Below are 12,345 nucleotides of genomic sequence, written 5' to 3'. Positions count from 1 at the left end.
CTCTCTCTCTCCCTCTCAAGTAAACCATAACCCTAACTCTCTCTCTCTATCTCCCCACCCACAAACCCATCTCTTCCTCTCTCTTTTCCACCCTCAGCTCACGCCCCACTGCGACCCAACTAAAACCAAAATTAAAACTTCTTCGCGGAAGCTACGTAAAATCAAATTTAAAACTCAATATTGTCCAATGGGCCGTTCTCTTTATTGTAATCAGCATTAACGTCATTCCAAACGTCACATTGCTTAACCAAAATTAAAACTTCTTCGCAGAAGCTACGTAAAATCAAATTTAAAACTCAATATTGTCCAATGGGCCGTTCTCTTTATTGTAATCAGCATTAACGTCATTCCAAACGTCACATTGCTTATTCCAAATCTATTGATATGGTGGACTATATATTCCACTCACCCACTGAAGATAATTTTCAGATCAATCCAAAACAAAATCATAAAAAAGATGGCAAAGATAGAGAAGATGAAATTGGGTTCTCAAGGCCTTGAGGTTTCTAGACAAGGTCTAGGATGTATGGGGATGTCGGCATTTTACGGTCCTCCAAAGCCCGAATCCGACATGATAGATTTAATTCACCATGCCATCGATACAGGCATTACTTTCCTCGACACATCCGACGTGTACGGTCCATTCACAAATGAAATCCTTCTAGGCAAAGCTCTCAAAGACATTCGCAACAAAGTGGAGTTAGCTACAAAGTTTGGTGCCAGTTTCACCGATGGTAAAATAAGCACACGTGGAGATCCTGCTTATGTTAGAGCAGCCTGTGAAGCTAGTTTGAAGAGGCTACAAGTTGATTGCATCGATCTTTATTACCAACATCGCATCGATACAGGAGTTCCTGTTGAAGTAACGATAGGAGAACTGAAGAAATTAGTTGAAGAAGGAAGAATTAAATATATTGGTTTGTCTGAAGCTTCTGCTTCAACAATTAGAAGAGCACACGCGGTGCATCCAATTACTGCTGTACAGTTAGAATGGTCTTTGTGGGCAAGAGACATCGAGGAAGAAATTGTTCCTGTTTGTAGAGAACTTGGTATTGGAATTGTTGCTTATAGTCCTTTAGGAAGGGGGTTTCTTTCCTCAGGTGCAAAGCTGGTTGAGAACTTGTCTGAGGGTGATATCCGAAAGCACCTGCTACCGAGGTTTCAACCTGAGAATCTGGAGCATAACGAACTTATATTCGATCTCGTAAAATGAGATAGCTCTTAAAAAGGGATGCACTCCATCGCAGCTTGCTTTGGCATGGGTTCATCACCAGGGGAATGATGTGTGTCCAATTCCAGGCACTACTAAAATTGAAAATCTCAATCAAAATATTGGTGCTCTATCTGTGAAGCTTTCACCTGAAGAGATGGCTGAGCTTGAAGGTTTAGCTTCGGAAGAAGCTGTTAAGGGTGAAAGATATGGAGCGGGTTATGGGACTTGGAAGGAATCAGATACTCCGGAATTGTCTTCATGGAAGAGTGAATGAAGATAATTGATATTGAGAACTGGCTTTACAAGTTTTGGTTATGTGTGCCTACTTTTCTTTATGTTCAGTGTGAATGTTAGTGTGCGTTCTTTTTGTTTCAATAAGCAGTATGTTTATGCGAACAAACTCTTGGAATTTTAATTTAATTTCGTAGCCAATTATCTGCCTAGGTGTTAAATTTTGTATACATGGTGTTTCTTTAATTTTGTTGAGATCCCACGTATAGATTGTGCATTTCACCTCTTTTGCACATTGATTAGACCGAAAATATATGAATTAAATCTACCAGAATTTACTCTGTACACTGTAGTGAACAAATAGGACAGACTGATGATGAAATATCATGTTTAGAAAGAAGATGAGCAGCTTCTAATATCATCGATAAACATTTGAAAATTCCTCTGACAAGGACTTCCCTGATTGTTTTCATTTTAACTGCTCCCTCTTGAATTCAATGGACTGTAGTCCATTTGTTTTCTCTGATATGCGTTTGTGAATGTCTTCTTTGCTGACCACCCCATCTTCACCCTCTGAATTAAGCTTTTACAGTTTACACCAACCTCAAATACGTCCACTACAAGCTTCACATTGGTTGGTTGATCCGTCAATAGTGGAAATGAAATCAACGGCATGCTGGTGGCAATTGCCTCTAACACTTGAATCCACTCGCACTGAATTAAGAAGCACGCTATGGCTAGGTGTTACAACATGTTTGCTTGAAAGCACCATCGCACTGCTATCCCTCCCATCCATTTGGTTCTATACCCAAATTGTAATTTACCCGAGCCGTCTGTAACTTCATATTCTGTAACTTCATTGCAATGTGATGCAGGACAATAAGGTAGTATTAGGTTTCTATTTTTTTTTTGTTGTTCTAGAATTAGGATATAATTAGTCTTTATGATTTAGCTATTCCTAAATAGATTATGAGTCAAAGATTAGGCATTAGTATACTTTTAGTAGCATTCCTATTTCAATTACTCTGTAAAAGGAGATCATAGTCTGTAAACAGGGGAATCAATGGTTAATAATAAAAATTTGCAGAGTTTTTTCTCATACCTTAACTTTTAATTCGCTTCCGTTTTGTCACAATGTTCTCCATCTGCATAGCTAACATGGATAAGTTTCCAAATGAAAACTAGATAACTGAAGCATCTAGCTTTAGTTTGCCATTGGGATGCAAGTGTGCTCCAAACCCCGCTTGTCTGCGCCGCATTTCCTACATAGGTTCCCATCAAAGATAGAACTCACTATGGATCCTAATAAAATAATATCAACATCCATGGACAGGAGCAATCGATTGTGGGCAAATTTAGTTGTTGCAATGGGGGCTCCAAGGCCGTTAGCATGGATGTGGTTGACCATGGGACCGTGGGAGGCATTTGGAAGGGAGTTTATTATTATTATTTCAATCAAGTGGAAATTTTATTAATAACGAGTCTTACAAATAATTAAGACAAGCTGCAACAAGTCGTGCCGAAAAGTCCTTTCTGAATGACATGCAAATCCTATCCTCCTAAATACAAACTCGTTCGAACATTTGGAACGGAGTTGGTTATGTAATATACATCATTTTCTAACTAGTGAAATGAACTAGGATTCTGGGAAACACTTACTTCACTAGCTCTAGATATCAGGGTTTTCCATTTATAGTTGGACAACAACAAATCTTATAGGAGTGGTAGTAGATGTTGTAAAGTGCACAGGATTGAATTCAAAGCATCTATCATAGCACAATTGAAGTTGTGTTTCACCGCAAAACCAACTAACCATGGGAGAGGGGATTATGTGCAAATTGCATGTTTATATGTTTGTTGAGATGCACAGATGTGACATAAGCAAACACTAATAAACAGATTTGCAAGGAGACCTAAGAGTGTTTTCTCCAAACACTCGGTCTCGGAGTCCTTGTGCCATGTTTGGAATGATAGTTGGTGTTGAAGCTCAAATGCAATTAACTGTTTTCGCCTAACGCAATTTTGTGATATTCTATTACGACATGGAGACGATTGTATGTGCACAAATACTAATCCAAGAAAGAGGACAATAGCATAATTATGAATGATCAAATAAAAACAACGAAAGAACAATCAAGCAGTTCTCATATTAAGTTTATGACTCAAACCATGAAGCTCATATGACTTGAGAGGGGTCGGCCCGACCCTCTCATGTAGTGAGGGGCGGGCCTATGAGGGACAATGCTAAAATTGTGAAGCCCTAACCCTCACCTCAGCCCTCTCTTTAGAGAATTGAGGGTCGGACCAGAAAGCCTGGTTTGAGGGCCGATTTTATTACTCTTTAAACTCTTTATTTACAAAGATAATCTTGCTAATTGATATGCGATAAATTAATTATCGCGTTTAAATACTATGTTTTCTCAATATTGACTTTGGTTAATAATTTGGCTAAAATTTGTAAGATAATAAAATTAAAATGTTTCGTTTTTAGGTTTTATGTGCCAATGTATTGCATGAATCAATAATAAATGTATATGATACCAAAAATATGATGTGGTGTTGTAGGTTGTAGAATAACTTGTGTTTCATTAGTTGAAGTTGATTAAAAACTTCATTACCATATACCAATCAAGGATCATATCACATCATATCACTCTGATTTATATTTTATTCTTGCTTATACATGGAGAAGTGACCGGGGTTCATATCCCGACAATAGAACAATTTGTTATTTTAAACTAGATTTTTCATGTAACTAGATTTTGTTATTTTGAACTTATGTAAAACATACTTCCATTTTGTTATTTATACAATTACATACATTTTAACAAAATATAAATAAAATTACATAAAAAAGTTGTGAGGGCCTTAATGCGGGCCTTGTGAAGGCCTTTGAAGGTCGGGATGAGGGTCGCCCTCATGCTTTCACATCTAGGCCCTTACCCTCCCCTCAAAACGTGAAGGCCGGGTCGAGGGCTTGAGGGCCTCTTTTACACCCCTAATTCCACTTCTATCAATCAATTCCTTATTCTCTCATGACAAACACTTTATTCTCTCATGACAAACATCTACCTTCTTCTCCATCTAAAAAAAAACACTTCAACTATAAATTTGTAAATATTTTTGAGATCTAGTGTTTTCCATGTTTGAGCTAGTTGGTTTGTGTGTTGTGGTTAGTGATTTAAGATGTGAGAAAATATCTTATTCTCTCATGACAAACACTCTTCTCACTTTGCAATCTATTTTTCAATTCTAAGTTATTGTTGATTGAAGAATAATTGGGTCGATTTCGACACTAGTTCGACAAATAATTGAACAACAATTGAATTTCCTATTCAAAAGTCCAAATCTTATGTTAATTAATCGTGTGATTTGTCTCGATTTCAATATTGTTATCGTCAATGATATTTTTAAGTTGGGACTTGAGAGTAGTAGTCCGATACACAAGAAAACACCACTATGCATGTGTATGTACCAACATGCACACACCATTATGCATTTGTATAACAGACATGCAAACATTATTATGCATGTGTATAACACACATGCAAACACTACTATGCATGTGTATATCACGCATGCACACATCATTATACATGTGTATCATACACATGCAAATAATATTATGTATGTGTATTAAAACATGCATACACCTCTTTGCATGTAAATTCGTTGCTAAAATCTGAATCGCCCATTCTCTATAATTAAATCTGATTCCCAAAAATTGGTGGAGGGAGATAAAGAAAGAAAGAAAAGAGAAAAGTGGTCAAACAAAGTAAAGACATGTTTTTGTCCAAAATCATCAAAGTGGAGGGCAAAATGTCATTGAACAAAACTATCCTTAAGCCATAATTATATGCCGACCTTAACTAAAACCAAAATTAAATAACATTCCTCTCAAATGGCTTCTAGAGAGAGAAGGTCTGGACTTCTATCACTAGATTTTATTGAACATAGCGTCCCTATTAAAAGCTTATTTTTTTAGTTATTTTTCTTCCCTTGACTTCGGTTGACTAAGCCTTTTTTTTTCTAGTCACCAACTCTAAACCGAGATCCTATATCCTTCTTAACCGATCTATCGATGGATAGCAGTATATCTTCTTTTCCTCCTCTTCCTTCCCATCCAACTCCACTTCCTCAGCCTCCTTGTGCTGACCCTTCCCCCTCAGCAGATGCTACACCGTCTGAGCCACTTATCTCCTTAGTGGCAGCACCTTCCTCAACCGAATTATACCAGCTTGTTTCAAATGCCTTCGTGATCATCATGGAGTAGCTTATTCCTTCAAAATAGGGTGTCTGCTCTTAAAAAAACATTAAAGCACTTCACTTTACAAGAAGTGAATGGTGTTACTCAGGTACCGATGGATCTGATTATGCAAGGATGTAATGAATGGAGTGACTACATAGTGGGATTCTTTATAGAGCAGCGCCTCTCATTCCCAAATGTGAAAAACGTCATTCAACAGCGATGGAAAGATAAAGGGACATTTGAGATTATTGCGGATAAAGATTTGTTTTACTTCAAACTCTCAAGCAATGAAGCTCGACAAGCAGTTTTAAAGGAAGGTCCAATCTTTAGTGGTCGTTGTTTTATCATAAATCCATGGACTCGAGGTGTTGAAAAACAGGGAGCAATGGTAACAACAATCCCTATGTGGGTTAAATGTCACAACGTCCCTAAGGAGTTGTGGACTGATGATGATTTAGGGTTCGTAGCTAGCAAGGTGGGCATTCCTTTCAGTCAAGATGAAGCTACAAAGTAAAAGAAGCGAATCGATTATGCTCGACTATGTATCGAGGTAAATGTTTCTGCCAAGCTTCCAGATTTATTTACAGTTGAACTAGCACCAGGAGATGAATGGATTATCTCGCTTGAGTACCCTCGATCCCAAACAGATGTGAGAAGTGTCAAAAGTTTGGGTATGAAACTAAAAATGTTTGGGTGATCCGATGCAAAGTCAAGGCCGAAGGCTGAATACCACTAAACATGGGAAGAATGAGTAGACTCAATAATCGCATAAATCCACCGGATTGATGCTAACAATGTAAACAGCCTCACGGAGGGAAGGCGAATGAAAGAATGACTCCTAATGCAAATGCAAGCTATGAGAATGTTGTGAGGGAATATTGTAACGTATCTTTGGCAATGGAAGTGGAGAAGATGTGAATAGAAGAATATGGAGAGTTAGAGTCGCCCTAGTGCCCTCTCCGGGTGCAAGAACAAGTTGCATAAGAAATGATAGAGGCGAAGAGATCGTGGAGCAAAATTCCACCGGGTACAACCGCCCCAACATGAACCAAATGGTCAGAGTAGTGATGCTCAGGGGAATGGAACAGAGGTTGAAGAGCTCAATACTGGTGTACATGAGACGGGAATTGATCCTTCCATTTGACTTCAGCTAGCACTTTATGTGCCTGCTGAGATAACAACTCCAATAGTAAATATGATTGGTGAAACTATGGATACTCTTTATGTGAACACCTTTTCACAGAGAGGAACTTCAAGTAACCAGAGAGAAAATAGTAATATGGTCACACCAATCCAAAGTCAACCTAGAGTTATTCCGATTAACCAACTGCCAAGTAGTAGAGAACAAAACATGTATGAAGGGCTAGTTGCTGGAAATGAGGATGAAGATGATGATCTCTCAGAGAATGAGACTGAGTTCTTTACAGATGCAGTAGCCCCAACACTTTATGTAGCGCCTTCTAAGGATTAAAATCAATGGACTACTGTAAAGTCAAAAAGAAGCAAATGGATCCAAGAGCGTTCTTCAAGAGAAATAGAGCCTACGCTTGTAATGATGAATAAAGTAAAGTCGCTAACGAAAAACAAAAAGATGATAAATCTTGAGGACTACACCAAAAAAAATTTGGATGATACTTTGGGACTCACTTATGTGTGTTGTGCATACAAAGGTTTCTTTTGCAACTATGAGAAAGCGCAGACTCATCTTAGGAAAGATCATCCTAAGATTGTTAAAGAAATCATGACTAGGAAGTAGGACTACTTTCTTAGGTTCGATTGTAGAATGACTAGTATGTTATCTTATACATATTAGGCTTGAAGCCCTTGGTATAATGTTTTCGTGTTCCTCCTTTTAATGATCTAACTCTTAGGAGGCTTGTAAGGTTTAACTTTTGCAATAATAACAGGTGGGGTTGTTGGGGAATAACAATTCCAATCGATCCCCACTACTAAGATAACTTGCAATATGGAACAAACAACTACTCCAGACAAATTCTAAATTTCGACTACAACCAACAACAAGCCCAACCTTCCAAGTAATCAACAACTATCACTAACAAGTAATAATAATGCAAAGAAGATAAAACATACTACAACACAAAGATGTAACGTGGTTCGGCCAATGGTGCCTACTTCTACAAGAACAAATCTTTTTATAACTTGGGAAGGAAGATTGCAATCACTCCTCTCAAGTCTCTCCACCTTACTAGATTACTCATCTCTCTTTACAGGCTTTTCTCTCTGCAAAGGTTATCTCTCAATTTTGATCTCTCTCAAAATTGGGTTTATTTTTCGTGACTTGTTGTGTTTTTATACTCAACTTTGTAATTTCACGGTTACTGTAGAAATAGAAACTGCAAGTTTAGGCATGGGCGCGGGCGCGCTCTCGGCAAGGTCAATTCGAGCCCTCAAAAAAAGTCCAAAGAACATTGTTTCGCGAGAGGCTGAAAAAAAGACTATCTTCTTTTTTCGACAAGGGGCATAGCCAAGACCTCAATAAGGCCAATTTGAGCTACAAGGCACTTCTTCACACGAATAGTACTCCTTTCTCTCTTTCATCCTCATCTTCATGTGAGGGATAACTTCAACAAGGGTCTGTTTTAACCCCAGTTTAAGTTTTAAAAAATAATAATAATTAAAGCTACTTGAGTCATAATTATATGCCGACGCTTAGCTAAAATCAAAATTAAAACTCAATATTATCCTATGTGCCCCGTGGTCAAGTAATCTTGTCGTCTTTGTGGTGGACATTGGACCACCGTGACATTAACATCGCTCCAAACGTCACATTGTTTATTCCAAATCTATCTATAGTCGAAGTAGTCGACTATATATTCCACTCACCCACTCAAGATAATTTCAAATCAATCCAAAACAAAATCATAAGATAAAGATGGCAAAGATAGAGAAGATAAAATTGGGTTCTCAAGGCCTTGAGGTTTCTAGACAAGGTCTAGGATGTATGGGGATGTCGGCATTTTACGGTCCCGCAAAGCCCGAATCCGACATGATAGATTTAATTCACCATGCCATCGATACAGGCATTACTTTCCTCGACACATCCGACGCGTAATGCGGTCCATTCACAAATGAAATCCTTCTAGGCAAAGCTCTCAAAGACATTCGCAACAAAGTGGAGTTAGCTACAAAGTTTGGTCTCCATTCCGCCGATGGGAAAATAAGCATACGTGGAGATCCCGCTATGTTAGAGCAGCCTGTGTGAAGCTAGTTTGAAGAGGCTACAAGTTGATTGCATCGATCTTTATTACCAACATCGTGTCGATACCGGAGTTCCTATTGAAGTAACGATAGAGAACTGAAGAAATTAGTTGAAGAAGGAGAATTAAATATATTGGTTTGTCCGAAGCATCCGCTTCAACAATTAGAAAGAGCACATCGCGTTGCATCCAATTAATGCCGCATAGCTTAGAATGGTCTTTGTGGACAAGAGACGCCGAGGAAGAAATTGTTCCCGCTTGTAGAGAACTTGGTATTGGAATTGTTGCTTATTGATAGAACGCTCTTTACATACGTTTATTTGGATTTTTATTCTTAGTAAAGTCCGAAGTCCACAGTCTAAAGTCCGAGGTCCACACCAAGTCCAAAGTCCAAAGTCCAACGTCCGTAGATAGTCGTCGATCGTTGTAGTCAAGTTACCTTACTCACGTGGGATTGGTAGGATAGGTTGAGTAAGGGATCGTCCAAACCTTAGGGCTCGGATAGGTTCACAACTGGAATTACAACTTTAAGTGAGTAGGATTTTTAGGTTTCTTTTAGTTGGGTTTTAATTAAAATAACGGTAATGCAAATAATATAAATTACTACGGCGATTATATGTAGGTAAACAAAAGTAGAGAAACAGGGAGAGAGTTAATCATGCTCATGCAAGAATCCTTTTTCAACAGTTTTTATTACCACATCACTACATCTCTAATTCGTCTCATTTCGGAGACGACGTCGAGTATTGATCCCTAGTGCATGCCCACATCTCTAGGTCGCATTTCACTAGCATAAGGAGTTTTAATAATACCGCATCTCTGGTATATTATTTCCGCCTCGGCTCGATTCACACATCAATTTTGACCGAGAGAGAGCCCGACACTGTAGAGTCGCTACGAACATTTTGTCGCTTGTGACATCACCTTCTCGAGCATCCGCAGTCCAACTTTGTACAGTCTCAGTCATTTTGGGACCGGATGTCAAATATAAGCCTACTTCCTAAGTAGTGATTCTAGAATATTAAAGAGTCAATCCGGATTTTCACACGAGCAGGATAACCCTCCCCCTGAGGGGGGAGAATTAGCTCATCATCATAGAAGGAATAATAAAACTTGCTGTATACATTATGTAAATAAATACAGGACAAGAATTAAAACTAGAAAAGAAGATCGTTATTAAAGGTAAAAATAACTTCTATCAGATTTAAACCGGCTGAAATTGAAATGACGAGATGTAAGTCTTGGAAGAAGAAAACTAAGCGTAAATTAAAAGCATTAATATCTTTGAGAAATAATGAAGGCACCCCCCATATATATATAGCCGAGACTGAGACGGTTTTAATTGGGTTTTGGCCTTTTGTTGAATTGAGAGAATCAAAACTTTGAATAACAAAGTTTTGTCTCCATGTGAATTAATTTGACCCAAAGTTTTGTTACGAAACAAAACTTTCATTTAATGTTTTGTCCTTTTGTGTTTTGTCTTTTAGCCAATTTCAATTCAAACCACCTGGTTTGAATTGGTACGTGTCTTCTTTATTGCGAGGTGGCATCAAATTAAAACCATCACTTGCCACCTGCCTATGCTGACTCGTCATGCCCTTGGGGCCCGCAGAGTGGGTCCACTTAGTGTGTCAAGTGGCGGCGCCGATTTTGGCGTTTTTACGACTTTCTGTCTTTGCGTAGAGTTCGTCGTCCGGGTTGCTATGTCAGCTTCACTAGCCAACGTCGGCATCTAGATTTATCCGATTTGGCGCCTAAGTTTGTTTGCTTCTTTATATGTGGACCTCGCTCAGACCGGTTTTGTTCTTTTGGAAACTTCGGCTCTAGTCAGGCTTTGTTGGGCTTCACGGGGGTTGAGTGGGAAACTTCAAATATTCCCGTATTCCCGTACTTCGATGTATGTTTTATCATTATATTCATTTTAATTGCGGAAACCCGCAAAAGTACGAAAATATAATTATTACATGATTATTAAACACATAATCGACCAAAATGCTATGTCTCTGGGGTTTAATATTACGGTTTGGGTGCTTATCGCACCACCCCTTAACAAAGACTTTGCTTGTCCTCAAGCAAAGAAGAGACATTAAAATGATAAGTGGTCAAAATGTGTTGTCCTAAGCTAAATCTCATTTCATAGAGTCTGCGGTTGCATTGACCATACGCAACAAGGCCTTAAACCACTAGGAATTCCCTAGTGGACGAAGTTATAGCCTCGTGAGAGTTTTCCGTGAGAAGATACTCACAAACTTCATTTATACTACAAACGACTTAGTAACAAAGGCTTGTTTCCTTAATTAATCTCGTGTATCTAGCCATCTCACTAAATGGGAAACAAGGATTTAATTCTTTTGAAATTCAAGTTAATATACATACAATAATCAAAACATCTACGTATGAGCATGCATGCGGTGATCTTTTAATGAAATGTACGAAAGCAGGCCGTTTTCTCGATCCTTTGGATAAATGGCCCTTAAGTAGGTTCTCACCGCGGTATGTGTCGAAACACGATTTCTCTCTTCTTTTTCCTCAATTTTTGCTATCTCCAGTGTGCAGTGGGCACACGTTTCCTCACATACTCAATGACAATCAGAGGAGCTTAGGTCGAGAAGTCACAACTACTACTTATTATCACACTATCCTACTCCTAATTGAGCTAGAGGTCTTTATTAGGTGTTTTTGGGTTTTAGGAGGTAGTGTAGAAGAAAATGGAATGGAAAATTCAAAAATGATAAGTATGAGAGAATAAGGTCTTCGAGATATTTATACTAGAGAAATCCTTTTTTTTTCTTTCCTGCTTCCAACATGGTTTCCATACTTGGATTTTTCAAGCTTTTGTATTCCCTTTTGATTTGGGGAGAATTCTAACCTTGATATTTCTTTTGATTTTTGGAAACATATTTCTATTTTCTTTTTCTTTTCTTCTGAAACAGGTAACTGATTTTGATTTGTGACAAGGTTTTTCTCTTCATTTTTCCTCAGACTTCATCCTATTTCATACTCATCATCTAGGTAGGCTTATTTATTTGTGGTTAATAGATGGGTAATAATTTTTTTGTGAAGTAGAAAGGATTAATGAAAGGTTCAATGGGGCTTAACTAGCGGTAAAATTTTTTACAGGTGTGAATTTTTGGCTATATCGATCCAAAGAAGGCCTAAATTCTCGCCTAGGGTTTGGGTAGTGATCAAGTAAGTAGACGTGTGAACTTCTCTATTCGGAAGAACTACTCCTCTGTGTCATTACTCATATATCACACATTTTGAGGCTTTTGGTTAGATTCTTACATGATATGGAAATTAAGTTGTCTAACCGTTGGTCCCAGAAACTTACTGCTGTGTACATTTAATGATAGTCAGTGCATGAATGCTCATGAAAAGATGTAAAAACTATTATATACTTATTAAATTAAGTTTCTAAGAACAAGTCCTAATTC

General features: G+C 38.1%; 1 protein-coding gene and 2 pseudogenes across 1 annotated transcript in view; 2 read left to right on the top strand and 1 right to left on the bottom strand.

Moving 5' to 3' along the window:
- The window catches only part of LOC147520595 (uncharacterized), a 52,749-nt gene extending 49,987 nt beyond the window's left edge, over nt 1-2,762 (bottom strand). The window contains exon 1 of the mRNA XM_086592140.1: nt 2,547-2,762. The gene's annotated coding sequence lies outside the window, so the exon portion shown is untranslated. The remainder of the gene's footprint in view (nt 1-2,546) is intronic.
- Nucleotides 424-1,645, top strand: LOC147520596 (putative aldo-keto reductase 2 pseudogene; annotated as a pseudogene).
- Nucleotides 2,763-8,525: 5,763 nt separating the features above from the next.
- Nucleotides 8,526-9,206, top strand: LOC147520594 (IN2-2 protein pseudogene; annotated as a pseudogene).
- The last annotated feature ends 3,139 nt before the right edge of the window (nt 9,207-12,345 follow it).

This window comes from Coptis chinensis, chromosome 2 (genome assembly GCF_015680905.1).
Source record: "Coptis chinensis isolate HL-2020 chromosome 2, ASM1568090v1, whole genome shotgun sequence".
Classification (NCBI taxonomy): domain Eukaryota; kingdom Viridiplantae; phylum Streptophyta; class Magnoliopsida; order Ranunculales; family Ranunculaceae; genus Coptis; species Coptis chinensis.
Note: the sequence above shows the minus strand (reverse complement) of the source record. Positions and strands in the feature narration are given on the sequence as shown.